General features: G+C 41.9%; 1 pseudogene; it reads left to right on the top strand.

Annotated features, from left to right (window-relative positions):
* The first annotated feature begins 1,692 nt into the window (after positions 1 to 1,692).
* The window catches only part of LOC110495134, a 28,008-nt pseudogene continuing 14,520 nt past the window's right edge, over positions 1,693 to 15,180 (top strand).

Genomic DNA, 15,180 nt, shown 5'->3' with positions numbered 1-15,180 from the left:
TCACGCCAGCGATCTGAGTTGTAATTCCCTGCTCCACTGTTCGCTACAATACCAAAAGACTAAAGTCTCTTGGTGAGGTTGCTAGGTGTTGTACACAGGTTGTTTAGTATTATTGGGGTGCAAGTTTAATAACATTCTAACATTATGATTGTTGTTTTTTTGCTGGCTCGCTTTACATTTCAAAATGTTTTATCCGTTATACAGTTCATTCAATTTGTATAGTCTTAGGGACATTATTGTTTTCAAGTCAGTACAGTTCTACTATAGACTGTAAATTGGAGTGAACATGCAATTGAAATAATGGGGCAAAAGCCCTGTTATTTGAATGTTTAATTCCATTTGGATCAATTGTGGGTCTACTCTCAGATGATAAAATCTAGAAAGGCAGTACAGGACAGTCCGGCTGCATTTTTACTTCTGATACTGATGCACTGTCTGTTGCAGATCATCATTCCCCGAAGTATTTCTATATAGTGAAGTCACATAGCCCTATACTCCCAGCAGGCCTTGTTATTCAGCGAAATTTAACGCGCGTTCTGCCTCCTTTCCGACCCGAGCGGATATTCCTCGATCTAGAACCCAAGGCTTCAATATAGCCGACATATTTGTCACTTAACTTTTAAAATGTATTACCTTTCTTTGTGTGTCAAACATAACTAGTCACGATGTTTTAATCTGATTAGTCTACGTCAAAAGTCTCATGTAACCTACCTGCGCACGTTCATCCACTCCACTCAAATATAATTCCAGCATCCAAACTGCACACTGGCCATTCAATCAATGGCAAGAGACATTTGATACAAAACACCCACAAATGTAATGACATTCATAGATTGTCAAGCCAAGCCGTTGATACTGAGTAGGGAGGGATCTATTGTGTTTGTCGAGGTTGACGTACTCTATTTGACTAGTGTTGAAAACGTAAACCAAGATGAAGTCGATAATCGGTATGCAGTTCTGCATTGCTTATTGGTTGTGTGTGGTGCATTGGCACAGAAACCTGTTGGTAGGAAAACGATGCATATGTTGGCCAGATACCACAATCCCCAAGGTGCTTTATTGCTATTATAAACTGGTTACCAACGATATTAGAACAGTAAACAGTGATTTCAGCTAATCAGCGTTCAGGGCTGAACCACCTGGTTTACAATTATAGGTATCATAAAAATGTAAATCTGATTTCCCCGTCTGATTGTAGTGTAGTGAGACAGTGGCATCGACTGTACCACAAAACCATGTTGAAGTGGTCAATTCAATATCCACATTTACTCAGTTTACAAGGGGGACCATTTTTTCAGTTTTAAAGCTCATTTCCTACATGACTTATGCCATGTTAATGATAACTGAGTGAGAGTGACTAACAAAATCAAAGGGGGCCTCCTGGAGGTCAGCGCCCCTGGGTGACGGACAGAACAAGAGAAAAACTGCTGATGCTCAACCAAATGTATAAATTGCACCTTGTGTATTCTACTATTCTAGCTCTCAACAGTAAGTTGAGACCCAGACTGAGTTTCTGGCTTGGAGCCAGCCCTGCACAAGTTGGTATTTTAAACCCTATGGTTGAATATCACATATCAACCACATAACCATGTAAAAGGTCTGAATGTAGGCCTAGTTATTCTTGTTCGATACTGGATAGCCCTTGTGAGGTTCAGGTAGGGTTGTCTTGGGAGAACAGTAGTAAGTTACCCTATGACACCAGCTGAGGGACACAGCAACTGGGCAGGTGAGGTGAGACCTTTCTGCAAGAGAGAAGTTTCCTGCCAACAGTAACCCTGGAATGCTGCCAGTATCAGCTATCTCTCTCTCAGCAGTTGACTTGTGAATCTATTGTGACCGTCACTGATAATGGTATCATGTCCCTTTTCCCAGCGCCGCCTCCTTGGTAGATTTGTGTCTGACACTAGAGATGTAGAAGCCAAGCAGATGGTGTAAGGGGACCGGTGCTGTAGAATGCCTCATTACTAGTAGAAGTCTTCATCATCTGTTGGCCGGTCCAAATGTTCTCCCAACCTCTCCCCCTTGGCCCTAACCCTTTGTTGTTTTTGCTCCCTCTCCTCTCTCTCTCCTAGTGAACAGGCCAGCCGGAGGCAGCAGGTGGTGGAGGAGGACACAGAGGATTGGCAGAGAAGTCCAGACTTCACCGGGTTGGAGGAGTGGACCTGTCGTTCATCGAAGGAGATGACGTCAACGTCTGTGCCCAGCTAGTGGTGCTCCGCTACCCAGACCTAGAGGTAAGGCACTGACTTGGACCATTTCTATGCAAATTCTAACCATTGGCTGCATTTTAATGCTATAAAGCCCGAACAGACCATTTCTACACTAATGCTAACCATGGGCTGCATCTTAATGCTATAAAGTGGTTTCCTTTTCTCCTCTTGACTCATAGGCACTGTTTGAGCATACTAGATGAAAGAAAGATGGTGTTCTTTTTGTATTTCACCTGAATAGCTCTTCTGTATTAGTGTGGATCAAAGAAAGGAGACAAGGAAAGGAAGTGACTTGAAGGTATGGACACACAGGCCATGTCTGTTCAGTCATCCTAGCAGTTTGTGACCATGAGTCTTGCCTCAACTTTTCATTGCCTCTATTTTTCATTCTTAACCGTTCCAGTCCCTCTATTGGACCCGACCCTAATTCTCCATCAAGGGCTGTCAACACATTCTGTAACACAACCCATCATAATTAATGATATTTGCCAGCTTGTTTTGTTGATATATGGACCAATTTTGTTGTAATCTTATTATACTAAGACTAATTAAATGTCCCCCAGTCAGGGCAGACACAATCATTTACCCAGAGTCTCTCCCATTGGTTTTTACTGGATTAATTCACAACACAGTGGTTTTTGCATCATCCGTCCAAACAATTTCAGAATAGCCAAGAGCCACAATGAATTTTTACAAATTGGTTGCTTGAAGTTAAAATAGTTTTGAATATCCAAGGATGAATATCTGAGTAATTTTCTGAATCATAGTAATTTATGTGACAGTCACATGACAATTAACGTAGAAGATAGTAAAATACTAAATTAAAATTCTGACAAGGACGGGCATTTTAGCAGGAGTTCTCCGACTCCTTCTCAATCAAATCAAATTGACTCGATAGAACTATGTGAAATAAATCAACACAATTTCTTAAACAAAATATACACTTGTGTGATACCCATTTCCCGACAAGTTAGTCACAAATACTTGAAGCTCTCAGAAATAATAACTTTTACTTATGAGTACAATATGATGATACATTTGTATTTTCCAACACAACCTGCAGCAACAGTATTTTACTATAGCTGCATTAGGCAGGAGGAGACATCCACTGAGTGGTAGCTGTGTCGTGGCATCCTGTGGGACTCCGAGCGCAAGTCAGCAGCTTCTTTGTGTCTCATGACGAACTCGATCCAGTAGACGGCCTTGTCCAGTGGCTTCATGGAATAGTCTCCTTGCAGTCTAGAGTGCTTCTGCATGTTGAACTTGTAGGCCCCATTGTGGAGAACGTCCTGCAAGCCCTGACGGAAGATCCCTCTATTGAAACTGCCAATGTCTAAAACCTTGGCTCCTCCTCTCTCCTCCAGCTGGAGAAGATGGTCAAATTGGTCTTGGAACAGTGACAAACCCAACACCATGGTAAATGGCCTCCTTGACCACATTTGTAACCCCACACAAATGCTCTGATCTTGTCATGACCAAGGAGGGCAGACTGAGCCAGCCATTTTACCAGGAGGGTATTGTTACCCGAAATGGAGGGTTTGTCACTAACATGTCCCCACATGACTTTCTGAGGCGTTGGGAAAAGGCAGAAGCAATTTCAGTAGATACCTCCCTTGTAAGACTGACTAAGGATCCTAACTACATTATAATGACCCCATGTTCTCCAGAGCTCTGAACAAACTCTTCTAGCTCTTTTGAGAGCGGTTGAACAGGCTTACAGTAGAAGCCATCAATGTGTACGATGTTTGGCACAATTGGATGTGGAGACCCGAAAACAAAATCGGAGCGAATCAACCATAGGTCAGCTGAACGAAGCAATGTGTAATAATGAATATCTCGGCCAAAGTATTTATCTCAAAGCTCATCATAGTATATATTGAACTCTATAATTTCCTGGTTAACCATAATGCCATAAAAACATATTTCTGAGCCTCTGTAAGAGATTCATATCTTCCGATAAACCTGATCTAAAAATTGGAACAAATAACTGGTGAGGGAGAAAGAGCAAAATGTGCCATACCAGCTGTGGTCCAACGAGCGCTGTAAACTAAAGGCAATCTAATATAATGCGTCAGCAAGACTTCCCCACCCAGATCTGTGAGCACCATGTCATTCCTCACTTCCACAAGGCTTTTTATGAGTTCTTTATCCTCAAACATTGCTCTTACCAAACCACACATACATTCTTCAATCTTTGAAAGTACATCAACGTCAGTATTTTGTTCTCTGACGAATTTCAGAAGAAATGTATCCTCTCTGTGTTTTTGAAGGATTGTTTGCACAAATTATATAATGGAATTTTATCAAGCCCATCTATTGTTGAGATGCTTATTAAGGCCCCCCCCCCATGCCCAAAAGCCACCGTAATTCAAGAATGACTCTGATGATGGAATTTCCAAAAACAACACAGACTAACTCTCTCCACATGTCTTCCCTGGGGACATATCAAATACACCAAAACGCCTCCATCAATTAATTAATATTTGCATTATTTATTGCATTACAGCGTCAATTAAAATGCCTAATTAAAAAAAAATCACCCCTAAGATGACATTAATATTCAAAAAAATATATACTGTATATTCCGATAATTGTTATTGTATCATAATGTTCTTACTAAAGCAGGGTAACTAAATTCCAGGACTCAGGACCATCTATAAACCTTTTGGTAGACTTAAACACTAAATGTTATTTTTAATTTAAAAAAATAACTCACCCTGTGTAACATGACAAGTCGCAAAAGAATGAGGAAAAATCCCAAAGACTTTGTCATCGACTTCAGATAGATACCGTCAGCTCCAATGGATCCATCACTGGGGACCAAGATATAGATCTCTGTTCAATGATTAACACAATGTTTTACTTTGGAGCCAACTTTGTCAAAATAGGTAAGTCAGAACACTGTAGCGAGAGTTGTGCAGGTCAGTGGAAAGATATTCTGGGTTAAACAAAAGGCCCTCCTGAGACATCTAGAAAGACCACACACACACGAGAGGGAAATAACATTTGATCAATCACATCCCCTTTTGACAATGAGTATGCAGTACAGTATTGACTTCGAAACACAGACTCAGGTCTCTACCTCACAAGACCAACAGAGACATTATGTTTTGCACCAGAATCAGTGCGGCTTTAAAGGGATAGTTCTGTGAAATTACATATTTATAAAAAGGAAAACCCGCACACTGAAAAAAAGACAGGTGACCGACCCTGAATTTAGTCCTTATTTACTTTTCATATTTGAACTGATTGTAAGCACTTAAGTCAAGGTCGGTCACCTATCTTTTTTCAGGGTGTGGTACTGTATATACTCTTGTTTTTTAATGCTTGTTTCTGAAAAAAACAGCACCTGGACCTAGACACACTGCTGTGCACAAGCGTTTCTCTTTCTTTGTTTATATAGTACCAGTCAAAAGTTTGGACACATCTACTCATTCAAGGGTTTTTGTTATTTTTTTCAATTTTCTACATTGTGGAATAATAGTGAATACATCAACACTATGAAATAATACATATGGAATCATGTAATAACCATGACAGTGTTAAACAAATCTAAATAGATTTTAGATTTTAGATTTTTCAAAGTAGCTACCCTTTGCCTTGATGACAGCTTTGCACACTCTTGGCATTCTCTCAACCAGCTTCTTGATAAATGCTTTTCCAACAGTCTTGAAGGAGTTCCCACATATGCTGAGCACTTGTTGGCTGCTTTTCCTTCACTCTGCGGTCCAACTGATCCCAAACCATCTCAATTGGGTTGAGGTTGGGTGATTGTGGAGGCCAGGTCATCTGATGCAACACTCCATCACTCTCCTTGGTCAAATAGCCCTTACACAGCCTGGAGGTGTGTTTTGGGTCATTGTCCTGTTGAAGAACAAATGATAGTCCCACTAAGCGCTAAGCAGATTGGATGATGTATCGCTGCAGAATGCTGTGGTAGCCAACCTGGTTAAGTGTGCCTTGAATTCTAAATAAATCAGACAGTGTCACCAGCAAAGAATCCCCACACCACCACACCACCTCCTCCATGCTTCACGGTGGGAACCACTCCTGCTGAGATCATCCGTTCACCTACTCTGCGTCTCACAAAGACACGGCGGTTGGAACCGAAAAATCTCTGATTTGGACTCATCAGACCAAAGGACAGATTTCCACCGGTCTAATGTCCATTGATCGTGTTTCTTGCCCAAGCTACTCTCTTCTTAGAATTTGTGTCCTTTAGTAGTGGTTTCAATTGGACCATGAAGGCCTGATTCACTCAGTCTCCTCTGAACAGTTTATGTTGAGACGTGTCTGTTACTTGAACTCTGAAGCATTAATTTGGGCTGCAATTTCTGAGGCTGGTAACTCTAATGAACTTATCCTCTGCAGCAGAGGTAACTCTTGGTCTTCCTTTCCTGTCCTCATGAGAGCCAGTTTCATCATAGCGCTTGATGGTTTTTGCGACTGCATTGACTGACCTTCATGTCTTAAAGTAATGATGTAAAGTAGTTTCTCTTTGCTTATTTGAGCTGTTCTTGCCATAAAATGGACTTGGTCTTTTACCAAATATGGCTGTCTTCTGTATACCACCCTACCTTGTCACAACACATCTGATTGTCTCAAACACATTAAGGAAAGAAATTCCACAAATGAACTTTTAACACGGCACACCTGTTAATTGAAATGCATTCCATGTGTACCTCATGAAGCTGGTTGAGAGAATGCCAAGCGTGTGCAAAACTTTCATCAATGCAAAGGGTGGCTACTTTGAAGAATCTGAAATATAACGTATATTTAGATTTGTGCTTATGACAGTGAACCTTATAACAGTTGTTATGCTTAATAATAAGCCTAACAACTGTTATGCTTATAACAGTGAACCTTTTTTGTGGGATACACATGAGGCAATTCTAGGTCTTGTGGCATATTTTGGTTAAACTATCCCCAATTAAATTGAATTGCAACCCTTTGCATGCACAGTGCATTCTTCCATCACATGTACATCTGATTCTCAAGATCTTGCACACTAATGCGATGCTATTGAGCCCACACTACTACACTGTCTGGGTTGAAAAATTGGTGGCCATCGGGGCAAATTTGAGGCTTTTTGAGCCTGACAACAAGCCATCCTCAAAAAGGTTGGAAAGTGACAGTGAAGATGAGGCCTCAGTCTGATGTTCAAGACGTGGACATTGAGGAGATCCAGGGAGAGGACATGGATGCCTGGGAGGAAGACAACTAGAGGTCGACTGATTAATTGGAATGGCCGATTAATTAGGGCCGATTTTCAAGTTTTCATAACAACCGGAAATCTGTATTTTTGGACACCAATCTGGCCGATTTAAAAACAATTATATATATAAATAATTAAAATTTAAAAAAATAAACACCTTTTTTTGACTAGGCAAGTTAAGAACACATTCTTATTTTTATGACGGCCTAGGAACGGTGGGTTAACTGCCTTGTTCAGGGGCAAAACGACAGATTTTTTACCTTGTCAGCTCGGGGATTCAATCTTGCAACCTTACAGTTAACTAGTCCAACGCTCTAACCACCTGCCTGCCTCTCATTGCACTCCACAAGGAGCCTGCCTGCCTTACGCGAATGCAGTAAGAAGCCAAGCTAGCATTAAACTTATATCTTGTAAAAAACAATCAATGGTTGATGATATTACTAGTTTAATCTAGCGTGTCCTGCGTTGCATATAATCGATGCGGTGCGCATTCGCGGAAAAAGGACTGTGGTTGCTCCGTTTTCCTAACCATAAACATCAATACCTTTCTTAAAATCAATACACAAGTAAATATTTTTAAACCTGCATATATAGTTAATATTGCCTGCTAACGTGAATTTATTTTAACTAGGTGAATTGTCACTTCTCTTGCAACAGAGTCAGGGTATATGCAGCAGTTTGGGCCGCCTGGCTCGTTGCGAACTGTGTGAAGACTATTTCTTCCTAACAAAGAGGGCAAACTTCGCCAAATGGGAGATGATTTAACAAAAGCGCATTTGCGAAAAAAGCACAATCGTTGCACGACTGTACCTAACCATAAATATCAATGCCTTTCTTAAAATCAATACACAGAAGTATATATTTTTAAGCCTGCATATTTATCTAAAGGAAATCCAGGTTAGCAGGCAATATTAACCAGGTGAAATTGTGTCATTTCTCTTGCGTTCATTGCACGCAGAGTCAGGGTAAATGCAACAGTTTGGGCCGTTGAATATAGGGTTCCGTATTTCACTGAAATAATAAAGGTTTTGTTTTCAAAATGATAGTTTCTGGATTCTACCATATTAATGACCAAAGGCTCGTATTTCTGTATATTATAATTAAGTCTATGATTTGATATTTGATAGAGCAGTCTGACTGAGCGATGGTAGGCAGCAGCAGGCTCGTGAGCATTCATTCAAACAGCACTTTCATGCGTTTTGCCAGCAGCTCTCCGCAATGCTTCAAGCATTGAGCTGTTTATGACTTCAAGCTTATCAACTCCCAAGATTAGGCTGGTGTAACCGATGTGAAATGGCTAGCTAGTTAGCGGGGTGTGCGCTAATAGCGTTTCAAACGTCACTTGCTCTGAGACTTGGAGTAGTTGTTCTCCTTGCTCTGCAAGGACCGCGTATTTTGTGGAGTGATGGGTAACGCTGCTTCGAGGGTGGCTGTTGTCGATGTGTTCCTGGTTCGAGCCCAGTTAGGGGTGAGGAGAGGGAGGGCAGCTATACTGTTAAACTGGCAATACTAAAGTGCCTATAAGAACATCCAATGTCAAAGGTATATGAAATACAAATGGTTTTAAGAGAAATAGTTGATGCTTCATAATTCCTATAATAACTACAACCTAAAACCTCTTACCTTGGAATATTGAAGTCTCATGTTAAAAGGAACCACCAACTTTCATATGTTCTCATGTTCTGAGCAAGGAACTTAAACGTTAGCTTTTTCACATGGCACATATTGCACTTTTACTTTCTTCTCCAAAACTTTGTTTTTGCATTATTTAAACCAAATTGTCAATGTTTCATTATTTATTTGAGGCTAAATTGATATTTATTGATGTATTATATTAATTTATTGATGCATTATATTAAATTAAAATAAGTGTTCATTCAGTACTGTCGTAATTGTCATTATTACAAATACACTTTTAAAAAATCAGGCGATTTAATCGGTATCGGCCTTTTTTGGTGGTCCTTCAATAATCGGCATCGGTGTTGAAAAATCTTAATCGGTCGACCTCTAAAGACAGTCTATAAACTAAAGCTTTGGTTATCATTTTACAGATGTATATTGTAAAGGTTTTTGGGAGATGCGATGGATCATTTGGGATCATTCAATATTTCCTTTATTTTGTTGTTCAGTGTAATCATCCCATGTGAACTGAAAATGGTTGTCTAGCAATGATCAACATCCAATTTAAGCGCTTGAAGAATTGTTTGCTTCAACAAAGTATTGGGTGTGAATACTTAAGGAAATTAGATATTTCTGTATTTCAACTTCAGGAGGCTGAAGAAATTTGGCTTGTCACCAAAAGCACTCAGACTTTTACAGATGCTAAATCGAGAGCATCCTGTCGGGCTCTATCACCACCTGGTACGGCAACTGCTACGCCCACAACCGTAAGGCTCTCCAGAGGGTAGTGAGGTCTGCACAACGCATCACCGGGGGCAAACTACCTGCCCTCAGGACACCTACACCACGCGATGACACAGGAAGGCCATAAAGATCATCAAGGACAACAACCACCCGAGCCACTGTCTGTTCACCCCGCTATCATCCAGAAGGTGAGGTCAGTACAGGTGCATCAAAGCTGGGACCGAGAGAAGCTGTTTTTCAGTATATCTCAAGGCCATCAGACTGTTAAACAGCCACCACTAACAGTGAGTGGCTGCTGCCAGCATACTGACTCAACTCCAGCCACTTTAATAATGGAAATTGATGTAAAAAATGTATCACTAGCCACTTTAAACAATGCCACTTAATATAATGTTTACATATCCAACATACTCATCTCATATGTATATACTGTACTCTATATCATCTACTGCATCTTGCCTATGCCGCTCTGTACCATTACTCATTCATATATCTTTATGTACATATTCTTCATCCCTTTACACTTGTGTGCACAAGGTAGTAGTTGTGGAATTGTTAGTTAGATTACTCGTTGGTTATTACTGCGTTGTCGGAACGAGAAGCACAATCATTTCGCTACACTCGCATTAACATCTGCTAACCATGTGTATGTGACAAATAAAATTTGATTTAATAACATGTTTTCAATTTGTCATTATGGGGTGTTGTGTGTAGATGGGTGAGAATTATTATTATTATTTTGAATTCAGGTTGTAACACCACAACATGTGGAATATGTTTAGGAGGATGAATACTTTCTGAAGGCACTGCATTAGATATAACACAGGCATACGTTTATACCGGTGTTCTCTGCTGTCTGTTCCCTGTGTCCACTACCAGCTGCTGTATGAGGACAGTCAGATGGTGACCCTGACCGCCCCCTACATCTCAGGGTTCCTGGCCTTCAGGGAGACTCCCTATCTGCTGGAGGCCCTGCAGCGCCTGGAGACGACCCAGCCCCCCCTGCTACCTCAGCCGGCTACCTCAGCCGGCTACCTCAGGTCAGGGTCTGGCCACTTTGGCATTGGAGATGTTTCGGTTTAACTGACGTATTTACTGTTATACTCAGAACACTAATGTTTACATTTAGTTCAATTTACTAAATCTCACTCTGACATGTCTCATACTGTCTAACTTCTGTTGAGACTAAATGTTCTGTTTCATTGATGTTTTCGGTTTGCTGTGTCCAACTGTTTAGCTGTTCACCTCAGAGCGATGCAGCTCTGGGTGTTAATGCTTTTCTTTTCAGCTGTCCAATAACCCTCCGTCTTCCTCTCCCACGATGTGTGTCCATAAGTCAGCTCTGTGCCATCCATACCTTCCCACTCTCCTGTGTTAGTCACAGCCCACACACATCACTCACTCCCACCTCAAGTCGGGTTCCTATCCACACATGCACACACACGCAAAACACCTCTCCGGCGCAAAACACTCACACACACACACACGATCAAAACCAAACACACACACACACACTCACTGTCTTCTGCCTAACACATGCACACTGCCCTCATGAATTTATCACTGACATTTAGCCATGGACACGGACATTTAGCCATGGACACGGACATTTAGCCATGGACACGGACATTTAGCCATGGACACGGACATTTAGCCATGGACACTGACATTTAGCCATGGACACTGACATTTAGCCATGGACACGGACATTTAGCCATGGACACGGACATTTAGCCATGGACACGGACATTTAGCCATGGACACGGACATTTAGCCATGGACACTGACATTTAGCCATGGACACTGACATTTAGCCATGGACACGGACATTTAGCCATGGACACTGACATTTAGCCATGGACACGGACATTTAACCATGGACACGGACATTTAGCCATGGACACTGACATTTAGCCATGGACACGGACATTTAGCCATGGACACGGACATTTAGCCATGGACACTGACATTTAGCCATGGACACTGACATTTAGCCATGGACACTGACATTTAGCCATGGACACGGACATTTAGCCATGGACACTGACATTTAGCCATGGACACTGACATTTAGCCATGGACACGGACATTTAGCCATGGACACGGACATTTAGCCATGGACACGGACATTTAGCCATGGACACGGACATTTAGCCATGGACACTGACAGACCAGTCCCCGCTGTTTTATGTACAGCCACTCAAATGATTTCTACATGGCTTATGATTCACAGCAGAAACATGCCTGTACAACCACCTTGACACTAACTAATCAGTGAATGGGCGGTTGACACAGTTCAATACATCCAGCCAACAAAATCTCACGAAGTCTTGGGAAAACTCTTCTTTTGTTAGCCTGTAATGAAGAAAGACCTCATGCTTAGAAGTACAAGGGACAGCAGAGAGCTGCTTTGAATCTTGTCCATCTCTCACCGTTGCCTCTTTCTGTACTTGCCCATCTCTCACCGTTGCCTCTTTCTGTACTTGTCCATCTCTCACCCGTAGCCTCTTTCTGTACTTGTCCATCTCTCACCCGTAGCCTCTTTCTGTACTTGTCCATCTCTCACCCGTAGCCTCTTTCTGTACTTGTCCATCTCTCACCCGTAGCCTCTTTCTGTACTTGTCCATCTCTCACCCGTTGCCTCTTTCTGTACTTGTCCATCTCTCACCCGTTGCCTCTTTCTGTACTTGTCCATCTCTCACCCGTTGCCTCTTTCTGTACTTGTCCATCTCTCACCCGTAGCCTCTTTCTGTACTTGTCCATCTCTCACCCGTTGCCTCTTTCTGTACTTGTCCATCTCTCACCCGTAGCCTCTTTCTGTACTTGTCCATCTCTCACCCGTTGCCTCTTTCTGTACTTGTCCATCTCTCACCCGTAGCCTCTTTCTGTACTTGTCCATCTCTCACCCGTTGCCTCTTTCTGTACTTGTCCATCTCTCACCCGTTGCCTCTTTCTGTACTTGTCCATCTCTCACCTGTAGCCTCTTTCTGTATCTGTCCCCAATAGGTGGTCTTGGTGGATGGGAATGGTCTGTTCCACTACAAAGACAGTCTCGGTCTCAAACTGAGACCGAGCTACTTACTGTCTCAAGCTACTTACTGTCTCAAGCTACTTACTGTCTCAAGCTACATACTGTCTACTAATAGCATTGACTATTTACTACTAACAGTAGCCTGCTACATACTTACATAACAATTCAGACTTCAGCTGGTTGTGACGGTCATGTCCCCTACTATACATATGGGGTTGTCTTTTTTCCAGAGTTTGGCCTGGCGTGTCACCTGGGAGTTCTGTCAGGGCTTCCCTGTATAGGTGTGGCCAAGAACCTCCTGCAGGTGCAGGGTGTGGAGATGAACGAGGAACACCAGTCACAGGTGAGAGCTCTACCGCTCACATTTCACACCGGTAGAGACCAAAATGATGAACAGATAAACACATTTTTGCAGAGGGGTAGAATTGCATTGAATCAAAGGACTAGTTTCCATTGATTTAAGGGCGGAGTGTTCGCTAGTTATATCTAATTTGTTTTTCCGTTTTTACAATAACAACTGGTTAAGACATTCTGATGGATAGCACTCAAATGAGATCTCAACTGACATTGGACTACTAAACTGTAGCCTACCTACAGTAGGTCTGCATTTGAGCAAATGTCTGACCGCCAATGTCAAGCTTTTGTCAAGCTTTTCTTCTCCTCTTCTGGGGACCATACCATTCTGGGGACCATACCATTCTGGGGACCATACCATACTCGTGGCATGGTCTCTTTTCCTGTTGCTGTATCAAACAACATTTGAATGCAACAACAAAATAATTATTGGCATACAGTTTTATAATGTTAATTTAATCTTCATGAATCATTCATGTGGGCTCTTGTCTACCTTTGAGCTCCATTTTTCACACTTAGTCATACTGTAGCTGTGTTGAAATTGGAGCACAGAGAGCACAATGCATTATTCCTCATTCTATTGTGATAAATGTTTTAAGGTAGTGTGTTTTCTTGCCTGGATCTATTGTAATATTTTATTGTGGGATGTTAGTTTCTCTCCCCAGTGTTTCTGTGGCTTGAACAGTATTATACAAGTTGCGCAAAAACAAAAAACCTGTTGGTGAAAACCGTAAACCAGCTCTTATTGAAGAGAATACTGGTGGGAGAAGTCTCCGGTAAATATATATATTATTTAAAGCAATTATGCAGCAATTTGTGTTATGTAAATGTGCCCTTTGTTTCGTTGTGGGAAATTCCAATCCAAAGTTACAAATAATTTAATTTTAAGGAAATGAATTGCATGCTTCAGGCTTGCAACAGAGCAGTACTATAGTGTGATGGAGGGGTGGTAGTAATGTCAGAGGTAAGGGTTTCACTCTCTTCTGGTGAAGGATTTTGAATGCGAGAGATGGAGACAGACAAACAGTCGGACAGACAGACATGGCACTAACATGACTAATGTGACCACAATGCTAACAGATTTCCATCGCAAAAGGCCATGGGAGTTTAGCGCAGTACCCTGAACACGCACCACCAGCAATCAACTGCCAAAAGGCCTCCGCACCCTAAAAACTCAATTACCAGGCAATAACCGCAGCTCAAACGGTCCCCGCGACGCACATCTATGTTAGCGCACCACACTAATCTTACATAACACTTTGTGAAAAACACTTGATGTCCCTCAGCTCTGCTTTAGCTCTAACGGCTGTTATGTTTAGACTCAGATTAGGTTTCCACTGTTTATGACCGGAGAAACAGGTAGCGACTCCCAAGTTCATTCGATCTCTCTCAGGCGACAGTTAGCGTCTCACAGACGATAGCGATCGCATGAGCCTCGCTAACCGAACTACTGTAGCCGCGGTGTGGATTGCATTGGCTGAGGTTTCTGAGCCTCTGAACAGTATCTGTCAGTTAGCTACTGTTAGCTAAAGCGCTGGCTCTTAGCTAGTCTTTCATTAAGGTATCAGGTAGCTTTTAGCCGTCCAGATACATTTCCCTCAGGCTTTTAGCGAGCGACGCTCCAGTCATTTTAAATTGAACATTAGAACACCTCTTATCTTGACTTTGAGACTGGCGTCAGGGTCCGTTTTCAAACGATGACTCACTGCAGATTGTAGAATGATAGATGTGACCTCCCTGACTTCAATATTGCTTAGATGCAAGCGTAGCGTTAAACTGCCATGTGTGCAGTTGTTTTTGCTCGTTAATCACATCAATGCAACATGAGTCATATTTGTTCCTCCAACTGCTCTCACCTGAAATTAGATTAGGGGAATCTGTGTTCCTACATCCAGAGTGAAGGAGACGTCAGACACTCACAGACATCCAATGTGTCTCTCGGGTTATGATATGTCCAAGTGTTTTTCGTAACATTGCGATGAGGCCCAATAGGTTTACTGTTGGAC

This window comes from Oncorhynchus mykiss, chromosome 17 (genome assembly GCF_013265735.2).
Source record: "Oncorhynchus mykiss isolate Arlee chromosome 17, USDA_OmykA_1.1, whole genome shotgun sequence".
Classification (NCBI taxonomy): domain Eukaryota; kingdom Metazoa; phylum Chordata; class Actinopteri; order Salmoniformes; family Salmonidae; genus Oncorhynchus; species Oncorhynchus mykiss.
This window is presented reverse-complemented; position numbering and strand designations above follow the sequence as displayed.